Below are 19,206 nucleotides of genomic sequence, written 5' to 3'. Positions count from 1 at the left end.
GTTGGGGTACTTCACTCTGATCTGGAAGAGGTGCGTGGGGTGGAAGTTTGCATTTTTGGCTTTTCTTCCTGCCCACTGTTTAGTTAGAACTAGGGCAATTCCGAGAAAAGGAGGTGAAGATTAGCAATGGTAAATTATTAGAGGTATAGGATCAAGGGAGAAAACTAGAACATGGGAGGAATGGGAGAGGTGAAATGACAGAGAAGGATGTTAAAATGAAGACCAGAAAGACAACATCACACAAATCTTGACATTCTATTCTTACTCTTAATTGGCTCTTATTCATTTACTTTTTTATTTAATATTACATAACAGTGGCAAAGCTTTGGGGTATCAGTTCTTTGTAGACAATGCAAAGTACATTGTATGATTACATGCATTTCTGTGCCTAAACAAAGAAATATTTTCTGATTCCTATTAGAAAGCAAACATTCTGCTGCTTTTATACAGGGCCACAGCAGTGGCTATTATTAGTTCATTCCTGTTAATTGCAGGATATCTTCTTTCTCAGTAGGTGTTGACCAAATCTAGAAACAATGAGAAACATTTGCCTCTGTATAAATGGTAAGTCGTTATGCATTACCTAGGCTGGTGGTTTTGCAAAGTATTAAATCCACATTATGTCAAAACAGAGGAGATGAGTTGTAATCACACTGATGCGTGACACACAATTAAGAATGTTTGCAAATTTGCATTTATGAATGAAATTCAGATTGAAATGGATATTCAATAGGCACTAATGAGGTTTTAAGGACACAGGTATGTTCATACAATATAAATCAATGAAGCATGTGTGCTGAACAAACAGGTGAGCATAGATAACAAGTTTCTTAATGAAAAAGTCAGAAAAATACTGGCAGGTTTAGCGCTTTCATCATGAGCCTTCTTGTGCTTTTGAAAGGACTAAATCCTGGCAGCAGGACTCGATGTTGAATCACCTTGAGGGACAGTAAATATTGCTCTATTCAGATGAATTATGAAAATGTGCACAGGTTTCTCATAACTCTCCCCATGCCTGATTCTCCCCAGCATGCAATCCTTAGCCATCCCTCACTGTTTACCAAATCAATTTGCTTTGAGATTGTGGGTGAAGGAGGGTATTAAAGCACAGCTGACATTTGAATGTGCTGGAAAATGTTGGTGGCTTTTTTCTTTCTCTTCCCTTTTTCTAATTTGGTGACCCTCCAGTGTTTTTCCTTGCAATATTTCATATAGACAGGTTTGGCTTTATTACAGCCTCAGGCGTCTACGCACGCAGATGTTCGTAAGTCATGTTTGGAAGTACCAAGTATGTGTATTAAGTTTTTGCCTTAGGCAAATTTGATGAATATTTGAGTTGGGCAAGAACAGGTATTTTAGTGAACACAGTAATGTAAAATATTCAGAAACTATGAACTATTAAAAGGTGCTGGAGCATCCAGGATGCATGCTTTTCCAATCCATGCCTACAAATGAGCTACCTACAATTTTTCTAGGAAAAAAGAAGGGCTAAACAGACCTTTGCCAGCTTGAAATGTGTTTCAAGGAGATTGGTAAAGCAAAGAAACCTGAGCCAAAAATGGTAATTGTAGGAAAAATAGCAAAACCCAGCTATCTATGAAAGGTAGCCATTGTCACTGGCTTGCAATTTAACACAGCATTCGCTTCTTAGCAGCTCCTGCCCAGGCACACGTTGATAAATTGGAGGTAAATCCAAGAAGAAAAATGATTAGTAAGAAGAAGGGACTGACTTCTGAGAGAACATCAGAAGAACTAATTAGGTAGAGCTTGGCTAAAGGAGAGCTCAGGAAAGCGGCATAAATCTACCTATGTCTGTAAGCTGAATACCAACTCAATACCAAAGGCGGGATCGTTTAAGTAGGATCATAGCAAAATTGGGTGATCTGGGAGGGAGAATGGAGAAAATAGTTCAGTCACTAGAAAATGCATGTTGAGAGTGGAAATGAAGATTCTCACTAATTTTGGTTGAATCTGATCTATATCAGAACCCCTGCTCCAAACCGTTGTATTAGAAACATTTCAGTTCACTGTTTTTAAATGCCATGTTTTGACTTCATCACATTTCAAATGATGCTTTAAGGTTGCATATAGTTACACTTCATTGTTTACAACAATTAGAAAAATACAATGAAAGAAAACACTTTGGTTTAAGTTAAAAGAACTATTTTGTTTGACCTGAAAAATGCCAGGGAGGGGGGCTTTTTTATGGTGAGAAAACCCAAAAGTTTTTCATTTCCAATCAACCTTGAATAATTCCCCTCCCCCCAGTTTGGCAACAAAACAAAACAAAACAAAAAATCAATTATTCACAGAGCTCTACTCCTGGGGGCACAATTAAGAATAATTGGAAGAAATTAAGCAAGAGAGAATGTAGGCTTCAATAGTAGGACTAGCTTTTCTCCTGGTGAGAAATACAGGCTTGATCCTGCAAGACGCTGAGCGTTGCTTGTGAGATGCTCAGTCTCATTACAGCATCCCTTGGGAGATGCCAGCACCATTGGGGCACTATTAAATGTCCTGAGAGCACAGGTCAAAACGGCACTAGTCATAACTGCTTGGAAATACTCTTCGGGCCATCGGACATTAGGGTTCATTCTCATATTGTCCAAAAAATGGAGATGACAACCCAAAAGCGTCTCACTTTCTGTCTCTATCTTGTACCACTCTGTAGGGTAGCAGGTGGCTTAACACTATCTATGCAGGGCTATAATTTCTTTTTATTTTGCAGGATCTTTGCTGTAACAAGTCAGGCAGAATTTCTGGAGTTCCCTGCTGGGTGTTAAAGAGTATCTGTATTTGAGGAGGGTAAGGCTAGGAGGGGTGCAGGGGGACTGTAGGTCAGACTGTAATTAAATCCTATACTCTGACCTCCACACATCGTGGTCACCTGCGTTTTACTCCTGTAATCAGCAGAGCAATCTGTGCTCGTATCAATTATTTTATATTTGTTTCCCAAAGATGTGATTTCCTCGTAGGCAAAATGTGTCAGTTAGGTGGCAGGGTATACTGATATTTTGTAGCGCTGTATTTTTATTCGGAAAGTTGTGCAATATGAAGGCGAGTGCTTTAGGAAAGTCTGCTACATATTTCAGTATGTTTTCCAACCAAAATAGTAATCTCCTTAAAGAATGAAATCGGGTTTGTTTGACAAGGCCCATTTTCCAGAGACAGTTTTGATTGGCATTAATTATATTCACAGTCTTTACCAAGTGAATCTCATATAAGCTTTTCCATTATTTTGCTTAGGAGTGATAGATGTCAGGTCTCCAGCTTCTTCTGTGCCTTACACAATATTATCTCACATATAGTCTTTCCATCTTTTGGAACTTCAGCAGAATGAAAAGATTTATTAACGTTCACAGCAATACATCAACCATCTCCCCTGCCAACTCTGTCAGAGTCTTCTGAAAGTTGTCTGAACTGGCTGATCATGAAAAGGGGTGGGTTTGGTAGGTTTGGCTATTTATTCCTTGATTTACTAGAACACCTACAAACAGAGCTGTCATCACCAAAAATATGTAATAACCTCTTGTCATTTTTCAGGATGGAAGTGTTTAGGGAGCATTTCTTGATATTCTGTGATATCATTCATAATGCTTACCCCTGTCTCTAGCAAAGGCTTACACTACTGATAAGAATTCTTTTGCTCTTAGTATATTTTAAATTTTCTGCAACACTGCTTGCAATGGCTTTTTCTCTCATGTCATCAGCTTCTCTTATCAGTTATCTTAATCTCGTAATTTCTTGGCAATAGCAACTGTCATTTATTTTCATTTCTTATAGTTTTAGGTTTTGCTCATTTTTGTTTTGGTTTGTTTTTTTTCAATTTCTGCTTTTCTTTTTCTTATTGAGATGAAAGTGTTCTTTTTGGTAATCAGTTTCTTCTTATTTGATCTTGACTTGGTGGGTTTTTTGGACTTTGAATCTATTTGCTAAAAGAAAATCTGATTTTTCTATCTCTATTTTTATTCTCACTTTCTTTGGCTCATAATTTTCCTCAGGATTGGGAAATCGCCCTTTTGAAGCACTAAGTGAAAATGTTACTGCTTAGGACTGTCCTCTATTTATCCTGCATATAATTGGGTCGTGACCACTGGTGCCTTAGCAACCATCATTATCTAGTCCAGTGATTAATTCATTTTTAGTCATCATGCCCAGATCACAAATAGAGTTATCTTGCAATCTGTGTACTACCTTTTCATTGAAAATTAAGGCTAGTCTGGTGGAAGCAGCCTGGAGGATATTAAACTAACAGCAAAGGTGAAGGCACTAAGGAAGAAACTCAGTATGTAGTTAAATCAGTACTTCACAGAGAAAAATAAAAATGTGGAAAAATGGAGAGTTTTGAAGCTCTTAGAGAGGGTTCTGGGAATGGAGGCCAAGCAACCCAGCAGAACTACAGCAAAAAGAAATCAAATCATCTTCTCAACTGGCCCACACATCAGTTCAGGAAGGTATAGGAAAATACTTTAGCAAGCGAGGCATGGGTAATAAAGATGGTCCCAAAGCATCTGGAAAGCCCTTTCATTTGAGCAAGCTATTGGGAGATGAATGTGTATTTATTTGGTCTGCCTCTAAGTATTTCCAAAGAGCAAATGTTTAAGAGTCCATTTTAAGACAAAATCCATCTGTTTCTCCAACAGTTTTAAGAAACATTTTATTTTGTCTAAAATTAACTTGTCTGACACATTGTCATGCTTGGTTACCACAGCAACAGTGGCAACAGCTATGCCACGTGATATTCATTTTATCTGAATTTAACCACCTTACTTTTTACTTATATATATGTATATGTATGTGTACATAATTCACAGTTCTGCGCCAAGCTCCCACCCAGCTGAAAATACCCTGCTTAGCTGACAAGCTTTAATAACAATGCCCAAAACAATATTTCTATCTTGAGATTTACTTTTTGATCTTGATGCAGCCAGCAGTTTTCTTAGTTCTCTCTAAGCAAAATATGTAAGGCTTTTTCCTGCAGAACCTTCAGTTTCATTCAGATGCACACCTCGGTCCTGACAGCCCCAAAGCACTTTGAGCAAGAGCACAGGGCTGAGGAGGTGGAAAAGCATTTGTATGTCACCAAAGCTGTGTAAGCAAGACAAGTTGAAAATAAGGACATTTTTTGCCAGTGTTTTCCCAACACATTCACCTGCTTTCCCCACCAGAAAATTTCAAAATGGAGCCAGTTCTAATGGGGTCCTAATATTACCGATTTATAACGGGAGCTCAGAGGCTTCATCACTATAACATCACCATTATAACAGTGCAGTGAAACTGTGGATTTCAACAGTCTGCCTTAAAAATATGTGCAAGACCTTTTTGTGTCCTCTGTTCCCCCTATAATTTCACCATCCGTCATCCATATCCACAGCAAAGCGAACACAAACTGGTCGTCTTCCTGGTCATTGTATAGGACTGGAGCTTTCAATGCAGGCAAAGCAGGAAAAAAATCTACTATCGTTCATAAAGCCTTGTAAAGGTAAGCTTAAAATTTCATTTAATATGATAGAGAAGAAAAGGGTATGTTTGGCTTCGGTCTGTCAAAGCTGTCAGTCTGTTAGATGGCCCTAGAAAGCCTCAACCTGCAAGAACCTGAAGCCAGAAGGAAAAATCAATAAGAAGAAATTATGCTGGCAGTATCAGAATCAATAGTTATTTGAAGGATCTCTTCCTTGCCCAGGAAAAGTGCAAACCAAAGGAAGAGAGGGACTTGGGCAGCCTGCCCACCACAAAAGAAAGGAGGAGAACCAGAAAAGCTATTTAGATCCCACATGCCATCCATCCCAGCTTGGAAAGCCTTTCAGTTAAGTGCCAGGAAAAGTGGTTGTGAATTTAATTTTTTGTGCATAAGTTACAGAGTGATGTTAAATAAATGCTTTTATTGCTTGCATAGTCTAATGCAAGTTCCTTCCTAGGTCATATAGATATTTTTTGTGATGCATAGTCTAATGCAAGTTCCTTCCTAGGTCATATATATTTTCTGTGCCTTGAATCAATTATATCAAGGACCATAAACTTAATGGGTGCTACCGAAATGAAAAAAAAAATGTTGCTGATTTGCTCCACTTACTGATCAAACCTCTACTTGCTACAAAATTACTGAGAATCTCCATCCACACAAATGGCTTGTCCTCTTCTCCAGTCCTTTGTGCTCTAGCAGTGAGGTCCAGGAGGAAGGTCGGCATTAGATACCAACTGGGACATCATCAAGATGTGGAACAAGTGTGAAGTTGAATGAACCATGCGTTTATAGTGAACAAACACAAGAGGGTGCAATAAGCATGTCCAGAAACCCTTTAGCTGTCATGGAAACATCTTGGGCTCAGAAACTGCAGCTTTAATGTATATCCATTGATTTGTATCTGTAATTTAGAGGGCACCTGCGTCAGAGGCACTGCTGAGTTATTCATCAGCATTCCAGGTAGAAGATGAGGCACTGTGAATCTGAATTCATGAAGCACATGCAAAGTAGTCTCATTCTGCAAAGAAAGGATGATGCTCTGTCTGCATGAGGACCAGAGAGAGCAAACCAAACAGCATGCTAATGAATAAAAAGAAAAATAATCACAGACAAGTTATTACAGAAGGGATAGATCACTTGTAGAAATGCACTGTCTTCCTTAAGGTGAGGGCTGCCCACTTCCAGTCACAGACTAGTTAGCAAGGATGCTCCCTAGGATGCCCTAGGATGCTCACCTATCACAAAATGACAACTTGGGTGCTCTCTGTCATTGAAGCTGACAAAACCCACGCTTTTTGCTTCATGGTGTTCAGTTAGCCCCCTACTGAAACCAGACTGTACCAAGACCAAGAGTAAAATATCCCAGGTCACCCAGCTAGCTGGTATTACAGCTAGATCTCCCAAGTGCCTGTCTTCTGCTCTAGAAACCAGGGAGAACTTGCTTTTTATTAATGTCTGCCTCAGCCATGTCCCAGCTGTGTTTAGAGCCTTGGAGCCAGATTTTGAAATGTTGTCTGTTGTCCCTTGAAATCATCAGGCCTTTAATATTGTCCTTTCAAATCCCAGTTGTGGTCACAAGACTTTTCCTGTGATGCAAATGGTGGGTCCCTTATGTCAGCAAGATAATTCTTGGATGTCCTGAAGGACTTCATGTTGCCACTGGAGAGAGAAACAACGTTAAGTCATCACAAATTGTATGGAACTTTTATATAACAGACCAGCTTGAGGTCCAGTGCCATGATTAAATTCTGTAGCCAGTGCTGATGTCCTAAAAACACAAATTCTGCTTTTATCCATTTGACGCAAGAGTGGACCTCAGTTGGCATAAGTGAACGTAATCCCACCACTGTTAGCTGAACTCACCTGTCCTATGCAGCCAGGGATCCAGCCCATTAGCCTTTCCTGCATACGAAATAAGATGAACATTTAAAAATGCAGTTGTAATTTTCTACTTGAGAACTTTCTCCAGCTGGGCGCCGGGCTCAGTAGCTTTCTTGACTCAAGCAGTACAAGAACTGCAAATCAATTTTATCAGGATTTAATTAAATTTGTGCTGTGACCTGCAATGCAGTGTAATTCACACACGTAAAATCTCTGATTGCAGCGAGGCTGAGCATGGACCCAAGGGTTTGTTATTTGGACCTTCTTGCAATCAATAGGGCCCAGCACAAGCCTTTCTGGTTTATCCAGTATAGTCCTGGGCAAATGCAAATTACTTCTCTAGCTGCAGCCTGTCCACTTCAGCCTGAGCAAATGAGGCAGATTAAATAACATATCCAGAAACCCAGACCATCTACATCAGACTCAGACTGGGATTTCCCAAGGGAAGTTCTTCAGCGGCAGGATGGGTATCAACACTGCCATTCTCCACGGCTGCATCTATTTCCCACGTGTAAAACTCAGTGAGAAATCAATGGACTATTGGCAAATCAACTGATGTGAATCCTCTGGAACTGAGATTTTGATTTTGCAATGCAAGCCATTGACTCCTGGCTGTATGCAACAGTAATTATTTTAATTACCACCACTGTAGCGTTAAGAAGGTACTTTAAATGCCAAAATAGAGTGCTTTTTTTTTTAATTGAACTTTATATTATGGCTGCACACAGACATGATAGGCATTCAATATAATTCACCTTAATGTGAAAGCAGCAGTAAGTCTGAATTCACATTCTCAATTCACTGAATTCGTGTTCTTATGCCTTTTTTTCACATACTTTTCAGAACTCAGTCCACTGCACAAATGTCTATGCTTTCCTTTGGAGGAAGCTTCATTTCCAGAGGGGAAAAGAAGTTTCTAATTGCTGTGCTCACCCTGGAGTGCAGAGGATATTTCCAATCACCTGAACCACTGAAGACACTTGGCAGCTTGAAAAGCAGGACTGGTGCCCTAAAGCTGATTCAATATTCTGTGGAAAGCTAAATAGAAAGCCAAGGGCAGGCTCAGTGTGGTGATGTTTCTGAAATGGGTTGAGCACTGATGCTTTAGGTCTAGATATACTGTACTGTAACTGTTAAGCGGTGAAAGCATGAGTATGTGGGACTCAGCTACCCCTGGCTAACCAAAGGTCACTGAAAGTTTTATCAAAGGGTGGTGTTGCTACAAACTTTAGTGCCAAAGTAGACACCAGGAGCTCTCCTAAGCATTTCCCTGGTGCTAAGGCACAGTGGCTAGTACAAGACTGTGGATACAGACGCTTATGGGAAATACATATCAGCACATCTTTTTTTTTTTTTTTTTTTTTGTAAAAAGCTTTCATTTTTGATAAAATTCAACCCCAAAACTCTATTGCAGATTCAGGTAATTATCTGGCTAACCATTCATGAGTTCACTGGAGATGGATGGGCACCTACTGTTAGGGAGATGGTTGTCTCATCCCAAAGCAGTTGGCATGGCTCACCTTTAGAGATGTCTACTCCTTTCCGTCAGCTATAGAGGGAACCTATATTATATTACTGTATAATGTACTTTATGTTACTAGTATCAACCAAAGAAAGAAAAATAAGAATGAAAAACACTACAGAGGAGCATTAATACATCTCTTGATTGAGTTCACAAATCAATGATTTATTAATATTCATAAATATTTCAGAAAAACTTAGTACACATTTTGTCTCATGTGGGTCATTATGATTGTTTTCACTCTAATGCTTACAAAGCATTTGGAGTTTCCACAGCATTCAAAGGGAAAAATATAATATTGGAAAGTTGAAAGATATTTTCCAGCAGAGCTTTTACTCTTAGTCCCTGATAACCAAACAGAATCTCAGTTGGAAGGCTGTCTATAAATTGGAAGCTGGGAAGCTGGTTTATACGGTACCTAAAGCCAACATTCTTGAATTTTAATGCTAAAGTATCTGCTTTAGTATGGACTTCATTGACCAATTTCAGGCATTTCACTTTGAAAGCATTAGCTGCAATCTAGAAAACCCAGTCCCAAGAATGGTTAATCAAGAACAAAAAATTCCTCTGAATAATTCACAAGCATTTTATGTACTGAATAAGGAAGAACAATTTGTGCAGATCTAAGTTAAAAAAATATTTTAAAAGTCTTGCCTGAGAATTCAATAAAAAACCTCAGTATTTACCCACAAGCATTTAATTTAATAGGTTTTGTAATCAAAAGAAACCATCATATCATTCTGTATATAAAGGCATCCAGAAATTAAAATTATGCTGGGACAAAAACCCTGATGCTGGTGTTGGGGTATATGTCATCTATTTTCAGCTTGTCCCTAAATCTTGGCTGACATTTAATGCCTTTGTGCTTTAGTATCTCTAGCTATAAAATCAAAATAATATTGTTTCTGACTTACCCATTTGAAAATTCATTTATCAATAGTTTTAAAGGATTTGGGGATCTTCATACAGAAAAGCAAAGTATTACCACTGTCGTTGTGGAATAGTCAAACCACATCCTGCACTTTCCTACCTGCTTATAGCAAGCACAGTTGTATCTTTCTTGAAAAAGAAAAGAATTTTTAACGTGTTATCTTGGTGTAAATGGCTTTGCATGAGTGGCTGAGCACAGATCCTGCCATTGCTTGGTTTGACTGGGTCGTGAATACGTGAAGAGTCATCCAGGGCTTATGATCATAGGCCCAAAGCAGAAGACAAAATGTGTGTGACTCCTTAAAGATAGCTCCATATTAATCCACTTGTGGCTTGCAGAAATGATTACTGTATTCCATATATGTTCTGACAAAAGACACTTCCCACTTGTTGAGAATTACTGGTGTTACTGGTGTGTGCTGGAGAAAGGCACTCAGGCTTTTTGTCAGCTTTTTGTAACAATTTTGGATCTGAAATCTGCTCAGACGCTCTGCATGTGTTACCTGTGAGACTGATTTAATATCATTCAGACCCTTGATTATCAAGGCCAGGTATGCAATTTCACTTTCAGGGAGTGCCTTCTTTCCATATTGTGCATACTTTGGGCTGGCGTATTTTTTTCCTTTAGCAAGAAGATGTGCTTGTGTTAATGCTGCTCTTCATATTAACTGCGTACTTTGAGTGATGGATTGCCATTACAAGCTGCTGTTTCTCATTTATTCATTAAATAAGAGCTGAACAGTATTGGCCATAACAGTTTTAAATGTATTAATACTCTTGATGGTATTAATTTACTGGGAAAGTGGTTTAGACAGAGAATATAATGAATGTTAACAAAGCAAACTCTTTCTTGTCTTGTTCCCATATAATTTTAAGCCAGTGTTTTCTGTGGTGATTGCCTTCTATTTGGCGCTTCTGAGACTGCATGTGGAGTGCTGTGCCCAGTTTGGGGCTCTCCAGCAGAAGGAAGAGAGGTGAAGGTGGTGGAGAATAGAAAATACAAAGAGAGGCAGAGAGAATACGGTGTGCTTGGCTTTAAAAGGAGGAGCAGGGGGTGGATCACTTGACACACAGAGGTCTCACTCAATCCAACCTATTCTGTGATTCTGTGATTTTATTCACCATGAAGAAAAAAAAAAAAAAGGCCTAGGTTTAACTTCATCAAATAGGTGAACAGCTACATGTTTTCATACAACTCCAGCTTTATCTGTGACAATAAAACAACCTATTGTACGTCCCAATTTCAACAACTTCAGTTTTGAAGTGACCCAATCTCTGTTTGTATTGGCACGCCTCTGGAGACTTCTTCCACCTCACATTTGCTGACCGACCACCACTCAAATTTGGGGAAGTAATCAAAGCAGAATGAAGTAAAGGCTATGTACATGTATCGTTATTGGGACTATGCTATTTTTATAATATTCAAGCTGGCTTTGCCAAATGTAACAATCCAGCCTGTGGTTTCCAGAGCAGCTCCAAGCACCACCACACTTTCTGCATGTCTGGTCCTTTCTAGCCCAAATAGCCTCCCCTCCAGGTTCAGCAGCCATCCATTCCTTACCTCCAGCCCCTACACACCTCCACAAAAATCCCCTGAGGAACTGCTTTCCTCTGTCCTGCCCTGCTCTTCAAAAGCTGCCTAAGACCTGTTTCTGCTGGAAGTGGAAATGCAGTTGCTGCAGACACCGCAGTTCATCAAGTCCGCCTCAACTCCACTCACCAAATTATTGCACAGATTAGGGGAAGGGGGATCAGGAAATAAAAGCAATACCTGCCCCATCAAATGGCTTCTCATCCCTCTTTGGGAAGTGTGTGCCAGCATTAACCTCACTGGCTAGCAGTGGCACTCCAGAGAGGATTTTTGGTGGGTGAATGAGAGGGTAAGAGAGAAGAAAAGATAAGTGGAAGGGTCAAAGTAGGGAATTTCTCTGCCAGGATACAGCTTCTTTCCTAAGTCTTAGCTTGAGAACAGCAGATACAGAAATACCTAAGGCAGTCTTCCTATGTTAACTTGAGCTGCAGAAGCAAATAAGTTTATTACACTACACTCAGTGTGAAAAGCTCTTTAAGAGAAACCAGGTAAATTGGCTCAGGCAGACTGCCTCACTGGTACTCATTATCCTCATATCTCTGTACTGGTTATTGTACAGTACAGATATACCCAGATATACTCTATGGTAATGGTTTCAGTTCAATCCAAAGATCCTAAACCCAACACTGTGACCTGATTTCAAGACAGTTTTTTCCTCCACATACGTTGTTTTTAACATTATGGTAGGTTATCACAGAAAGGATTTTTTGGATGTGGTGGGTTGACCCTGGCCGGATGCCAGGTGCCCATCAAAGCCGCTCTATCACTCCCCCTCCTCAACTGGACAGGAAGAGAAAATAAAACGAAAGGCTCGTAGGTCGAGATAAGGGCAGTTTAATAAAGCAGAAGCAAAGGTCGCGCGTGAAAGCAAAGGAAAACAAAAGATTTTATTCTCTACTTCCCATCAGCAGGCGATGTTCGGCCACTTCCCAGGAAGCAGAGCTTCAGTACGCGTAGTAGTTGCTCCGGAAGACAAATGTAAACAAATGAATGCCCCCCCTTCCTCCTCCTCCTCCTAGCTTTTATACTGAGCAGACGTCATATGGTATGGAATATCCCTTTGGTCAGTTTGGGTCAGCTGTCCTGGATCTGTCCCCTCCCAAGATCTTGCCCACCCCCAGCCTACTGGTGGGGGGGCAATGTTGGAGAGACAGCCTCGATGCTGTGGGAGCACTGCTCAGCAGTAGCCAAAACACTCGTGTGTTATCAACAGCTTTCTAGCTCCCAATACAGAGCACAGCACTACGAGGGCTGCTGTGGGGAAAATTAACTCCATCTCAGCTAGACCCAATACCTTGGAATACACAGCTTCTGAACAAGGTATTTGAAAGAAGTGGACTGACTGAAAATTCAGATCAATAAGGAGCTCTATAGAGAACAATGGATAGGAAAAAGAAATTTGTCCCTATTCTGCTGCAGGTCAAGTGGGTAAGGTATTGATTTTTGCTTTCAGCACGGTATGACCTAAGAGTGAATTGTATTAGGTTACAGAGCACAGTGGCTTGGACCTCTCTTTGGATGGCATGCATTTTCCAGTAGGCTATGGAATACGAGTGGGAAAGTGGGTAATGACTACTAAAAAAAAATTAAAATAAAGTATCAGCAATGGAAACATGTCTGGTAACAAACACCACTTCTCCAGAGTGTCGTTCATCCATCTGAGCAACATCCCCCTCCAGAACTAATCCTGCAATTACATGAATGTTTGTTTAACTAAACACAAAATGCCTTTCTGCTGAATCAAGTGGAGCAGAGGATTCCTGGACTTATACATTCAGCAAAGAGGAAGTGAAGCAACTTGGCCAAGCACAATAATCTTTTGATGGATACATTCAGCAAACAATAGGCTTCTGCATAGTGTTTACCATCAGCCTCAGGGGTACATGCTCTACGGGGCTGAGGCTTCAGGCTGCATTATTAAGATAAAATAAACTCAGCTGCGGCTTCTTACATCCACTGTCTTCCTTAATGTTTAAATACCAAGGGGAGCAGATAAACTGCTAAGAAGCGGCTGCCTCTTTGAAGCTTTTCTAATGCCAGGAGGCCCCGAAAGACTGCAGGAGAAAAGATCTGCAGGTGGGAAAAAAAGAAACAGGTAATTCAACCCAGGAGGAGATAGATCATAGAGAAGGAGCTAACATGTGATGGCAGAAATAAACCACTCATTTTTTCATGACAATAGCTATTGTATTTTTAAATATTTTCTAGGAAGATAAGCTTCATTTTTTTTTTTGCAACATAAAGAAATAATCCTTCTCACTTATTTTCTTTTTCCTACAAAAGCCAGTTCTGGTATAATTTTGAAACACTGATCCCATTCCTCCAAGGTTTGTGGCATGTGGTTTTCATTTTCCATTGAAAAACATGGAAAAAAATTCTACCGAAAATGGATAGATTTGCATTTCTAAAATGCCCCTTAAAATGTCACCAGCCATAAAACAGGTGCAAACACCTGTTGTATGAAACAGTAAAAAAAAAAGTTAAAAGGTCATCTGTTCCTTTTGGTTTGTAGAAATCTCATGGGAAGGTGAAGCAGTCTATGGACGCAATATATGGACAGCCATCCTCAAAACAGGAGCCAAATCTTTTCTCCTGGGTAGGACCCCCTAGCCAGAGTTTTAACACCACATGTCCTTTGTTTCTTTCTAGGCGTAGATTTTTTGCTTCATTGTGTTCAGGTTCAAGCAGAAATGTTTCACTTTGTATGTCTTTTATGTGCTCTTTAAGGCATCTCCTGAGTAGGTCAGATCTCAAGCTAAGGCAGAGACTGTCTTTTCTGTCTGAGAAAATATCATTTAGGGACTCTCCACCTTGAACATAGTACATTTGCCCTCCATTAGTGAGCATGTCAGTGCTTGCTGAGAGATCTGGATACTTTCCCTGGGCTTTTGCCTTTTTTGAGATTGTACTACCAGTATCTCCTGTCATGAGCAGAGGGACAAACTATGATTTAAGAGGGCTCTTCCATCTTGAATGTTTATGATCTGTCACTACTCTTTAACAGAGTTGATCTTTAAAACCCCCCTCAAATAGTTGTTACAGCCAGCCAGGGGTAATAATTTCTAATCAAGCAAGATCAGCATATAAAATGGGATATCGAGATTTTACAAGGTGCTCACTCTGTATTAGCATATCAGAGAAATTAGCATATGAGAAATACTCATCATCGGATCCACTCAGACATGGATTGTAGAATTTTTGCAGAGTTGGCTGAAAAGATCAGGAAGATCCTTATGTAGTCTTTGACTCAAGGACAGTCTATATAAAATTCTGATTAACTGGAAATTGGGAACTTCTAATACTATAGGTCTGACATATGGTCCTAATTCCAGCTACCTTCAGTGAGAATTACTGAGAAGGAAAGAAGAGAGTCCCCTTTCATTAGCAGTTCCTGCAACAACTACCTCTATAAATATAGTGACATGCTACATTACTTGACCTAAAGCAATTTTAGAAAGTCCGTTGTCCTACAAAGAACACCTCAATCTAGTATATATTAGAAATGTTAGAGTTAAGTCCTATCCATCATGTGAAGTTCTGATATAGTTATTATAACAGTACTCTCCACTTTTTTCTCTCTCTAGCTGCAAGCTATAATCAATGTAAAGATTTATAGACTTATTTCTTCAATTATATGGAGGGGAAGTTCATAATTGTGAGTTATGAACATGAAAGTCTCTGTACACTAATAAGGAAACCAGTCTGGTGGATTTTCCCCATGCGAGAAACAGCAAGAAGCCATCTTTCTTTTTCACACTTATTTATTACTGTCTGAATATATTTAAGATAATGTCTGAAATAATCATGCTTGGAAAGTCTCAAAGACTTGGCGAAAATGGGCAAAAATGTGTTTCCGTTGTGTATTTGTGAATGAGTGTCCGGCATTCATTCACTCCAGAGCTTAGTTTTATACTGTTTCGCTCCCTCCCTAAGCTAGCTAAGATAATGAAAACCAGGAATCTACAATACATTGATTTCTTCTTCACTGAGCTCTGCAAAACTACTTTTATTTTCTTTTTTTAGACCAATAAACAGAAAATGTGATGCTTCTGAAAAGTTTGACACAAAGAGGCTGTTAGAAAAGACAGCTAAAATGGCACTTGTCTATAAGTAGGCCTGCTGGGAAGAAAGGAGTATTTTCAGACGGTGTGTACATATGGAAGCCTCACCATTGGATGTTTCCCAGAATTGCTCCTGCAGCAGTTAAAGACTATTACATAAGCTGAAGGAGTGATAATTTGGGGTAAGAACATTAAACTCTGTTGATCCAAAAAATGACAACTTCCCATCATCAATGGCCTGGGCATAGAAACTTACTCTTTCTTCAGTCAAAATCTGTTCTGGAGTTTTAAACTCAGTTTAATATATAGATTCAGCCACAAGAGCCTGCTTTTGATTTCTAGTGGATTAGACTCTAGAGGTCCTCAAATTTTAGTCAAAAAAGCAAGACCTGTCTTATTAAAATGGGCAGGTGCACCATCTTTATGGCAGAAAGTCCATACTGCAGCTGAGCTCTTACAAGCTGGGTTTTTTTTTTTCATTCCTCACCTGCAAAAATCTGTTTGGTGAGCTTGACCTAAAGTTTAATTGCCAGTCGTAGACACAACATGCACATTGCTTTTTATCGCAGTTTAGTTTAAAGTACTTGAGTATTAAATTCCTGTAGAAATCTGAGACATGCCTCATAAAATGTTACGAAATACCTTTTATACCCAAGTGCCAGTTACTATCTAATTATCTAAGATGACAGTCTCTTCCCAAAGGGGTTATGCAAGGAAAAGATAACCATGGAGCTGGAAAGGTTCTTTAACAGACAAACAACATTTAATTTAAATGCAACTGTTGTTATCAATGTGGTAGTTTCCTAACTTTCCCTACACTCAGCTACTAGTGATTATATAGTCTTTTTAAGTCATCTTGGTAACTGTGGAGCCTGTTTCCCAAAATATTAATAATTTTGTTAACAGGATTTCTTTTTAATTTTTATGGTACTTGGTAATATTTTCCTTGTTAAATTCTTACAACTCGGTGACTTATTCCAGGTCTCCCTATAAATCATATTACTCAGTTTTTGTTAAATCCTTGTGGTTTATCAGAAAATTATTCTGACTTTTAGTACACTATTTCCACCTCTTCTCTCTCTTAGCAACATCAGAAAGCTGAAACATTATTTGATATAGGAATCAGTTCATTATCTTAGCTTGCCTCACATATTTTCTCAGTGTTAAAGAAGCTCTCATATTTCTCTTCTCAGCCTTTTGTTACCCAAATGAATCTCAAGACGGAGGTTTGCAGCAGTTTCAAGTAGGTAGGTGGGACATCGAAGGAAAACACATGGAGGAAGTAATGAGGTTTGAAAGCTGTACACATTTTATCACATTTAACTTCACCCCTAAGACTGAAGTTTTACAGATTCATCTGAGTCCTATTTTGTGTTCCAGAATTAGGCCAATATGGTCTTTCAGCTCGTCCTTCAGATCAACCCTCACACAAATCCCCCTTTTTCATTTCTCCAGCTGAAACTCAACGTGAGTAAGATACAGCCTCAAAGAGAAGAAAAGCATTTTGAAATTCTAGGGGCCTGTTTTGAGCTGGTTCATCTGTGATTTCTCAGTGACAAACTGCTTCCAGAAGTTTAGGCACTTCTCTGCCGAGTTCTACACGAGCACCATGTGCTACCAATTTACTGCAATTGTCTCCACTCTTAAGGACTGATACAGCTGGCTGTTTTGATCCAAACAGCGATGATTAAGATCCTGAAGTCAATTAATTTTTTTTCCATTGATTTCAACAGACCTTGGATCAGGTCTTGATGGTTCCTGAACAAAGTGAGGAACATAATGAAAGCAGCCTTGTGCAAAGATATTGGTGTAGGGGGAGGAAGGGAGGGAAGACAGAGAAAGAGAGAGAGAGAGGAGGAAAACAACCTTTTATTTAGTAGGGTTAAAAGATGAGCTTTTGAAACATTCTTGACTTCTCTGAGTTTTTTTCAGAATCCTTTAAGGTATGTGCTTGAATATGTTGCAGCTGAAAAATACCATTGCTTGACCCCATCAAGACCTCTGCTGAGTTCTTGTCATATTTGATGAACTCTTCTTTGAAATGCCCTCAATAACAAGCCTAATAGCATTTGGAAATAATTGGGCTCCATGTTACTTTTTACTTTTTCCTAAAAGTCAGCCTAGTTTTCTCCTTACTTCACTTCTTATCGGTGTTCAGTTTCTGCTGTCCTGAATCACAATGGAAACTCTCTTTTTAGTACTACCAGAATATGAAATGCTCCTATCAGTAAGAAATTAGTCTATGAAAGAGTCATTGCAGTAATCGTCTGAGAGGTACCTCAAATGTTATCCTGCTCATCTTCAGTTCTACCTTGTTTCTTGACTAAGTTCGTGATACCATGAGTTTTGTTTTTCAAGTATAAAAATGTTACTTCCCATTAGGAAAAGGTTGAGAAGCAAGGTCTTGAGAAAAATGCTTAATGCTAAGGTTCTTAGCACTGTGGGCAATGCTGAATATTGGCATTCCCAGGACTGTTCTCACTAAAAGTCAAGACAAAGGTGGATAAAGCTGTAACTGATGGGAGAACCCTAAAAAAACGTGGAGGGTAATTTCTATAGGGGCCTTCCACCCACAGTAGCTCATTCCCCACATACCTGTTCCTCATCAGTGGCACCAGCATCCAGCCAGGTTTTCCAAGGCACCGGAGTATCCAAAGCCAATAGATACATGCTCCCCATTACGAAGCTGTTTACTTTGCTTACAACTAGAACCGGCCCTGTGAAAAAATAACTCTTAGTTTAACCCTGATCTATTAAGAGCAAAAACCTTTGCAGAGTTGAATGGGATTTGAGCTGACATTATTTCTCCTCCCATAGCAATGGAGTACTGTTGTAAATTATCAGTCCCAGCAGTGGAGGACACCAGACTGACAAACCAGTCTTTAATCTTGTTTTTCCTCAAGTTGCTCCAGCACTGTTTTTGCAACTGTTACAGGGAATTGTTTTCTCTTATCATTTTCAGCAAAAATGACAGGCTGGTCTTTTTCCACATCATTAATATCATTCTCGCCCATGGCAGTATGTGCCGTGCAAAATGAAACTTTCGTTAGTCTGGAGTTGGAGGACGCATGTTTTCTCACATTTTATCCAACAGAAGAGGGGCTGGGTTTTATCCAAACCCGTTCATAATGTCCTGTATTCTTTGTCATAATGATGTGCCCTGGCTTCAGGATCTGTTTCCAACTGCAGCTATCACAGCTCTTCATTCCCAGCCCATCCTGCATGGCTGCATCTAACGTTGATGGGGATTTCACTATGAAATGGGAGAACGACTCGTGGGCTCAAAGTAGGCCTCACATCCTATTCTAGTTTTTCCACTTTGCATATGTCATGAATAGTTGTGTGAGAGTATTTTGTACTGCAGTTGGATCTACAATGTGTAGGTGAATCGGGGATTCCTTACGCTTGCTAGCAATGCTGAAAATTAATTCAGTCCTATTAGAATGACGTAGGTCCTTCATTCTAAAACTCAAATCCCTAGTTTTCATTTTGAACTATATAAAAAATGTTTAAAGCAAAGCACAAGGTCATTTTGAATTGGAAAATTGACACAGTTCCTCTTTAAGTAAAATTAAAATTAGTTTTGGAATTTATATTTTGTTTTGATTATTTTATTATAGTTGCTTTATTTTAAACAGTGGCAAAACCAAAAAATGTTATTAACTTTTCATTTATAAGCAAATTATTTGGTGAAATTGAAATTGCTTTGGGCAATGTTTCTGTACAGCTAAGACTGTACTCTTAATTAAAATCAGGT

The sequence above is a fragment of the Gymnogyps californianus genome, chromosome 4 (assembly GCF_018139145.2).
Source record: "Gymnogyps californianus isolate 813 chromosome 4, ASM1813914v2, whole genome shotgun sequence".
In the NCBI taxonomy this organism is placed as follows: Eukaryota; Metazoa; Chordata; class Aves; order Accipitriformes; family Cathartidae; genus Gymnogyps; species Gymnogyps californianus.
Note: the sequence above shows the minus strand (reverse complement) of the source record.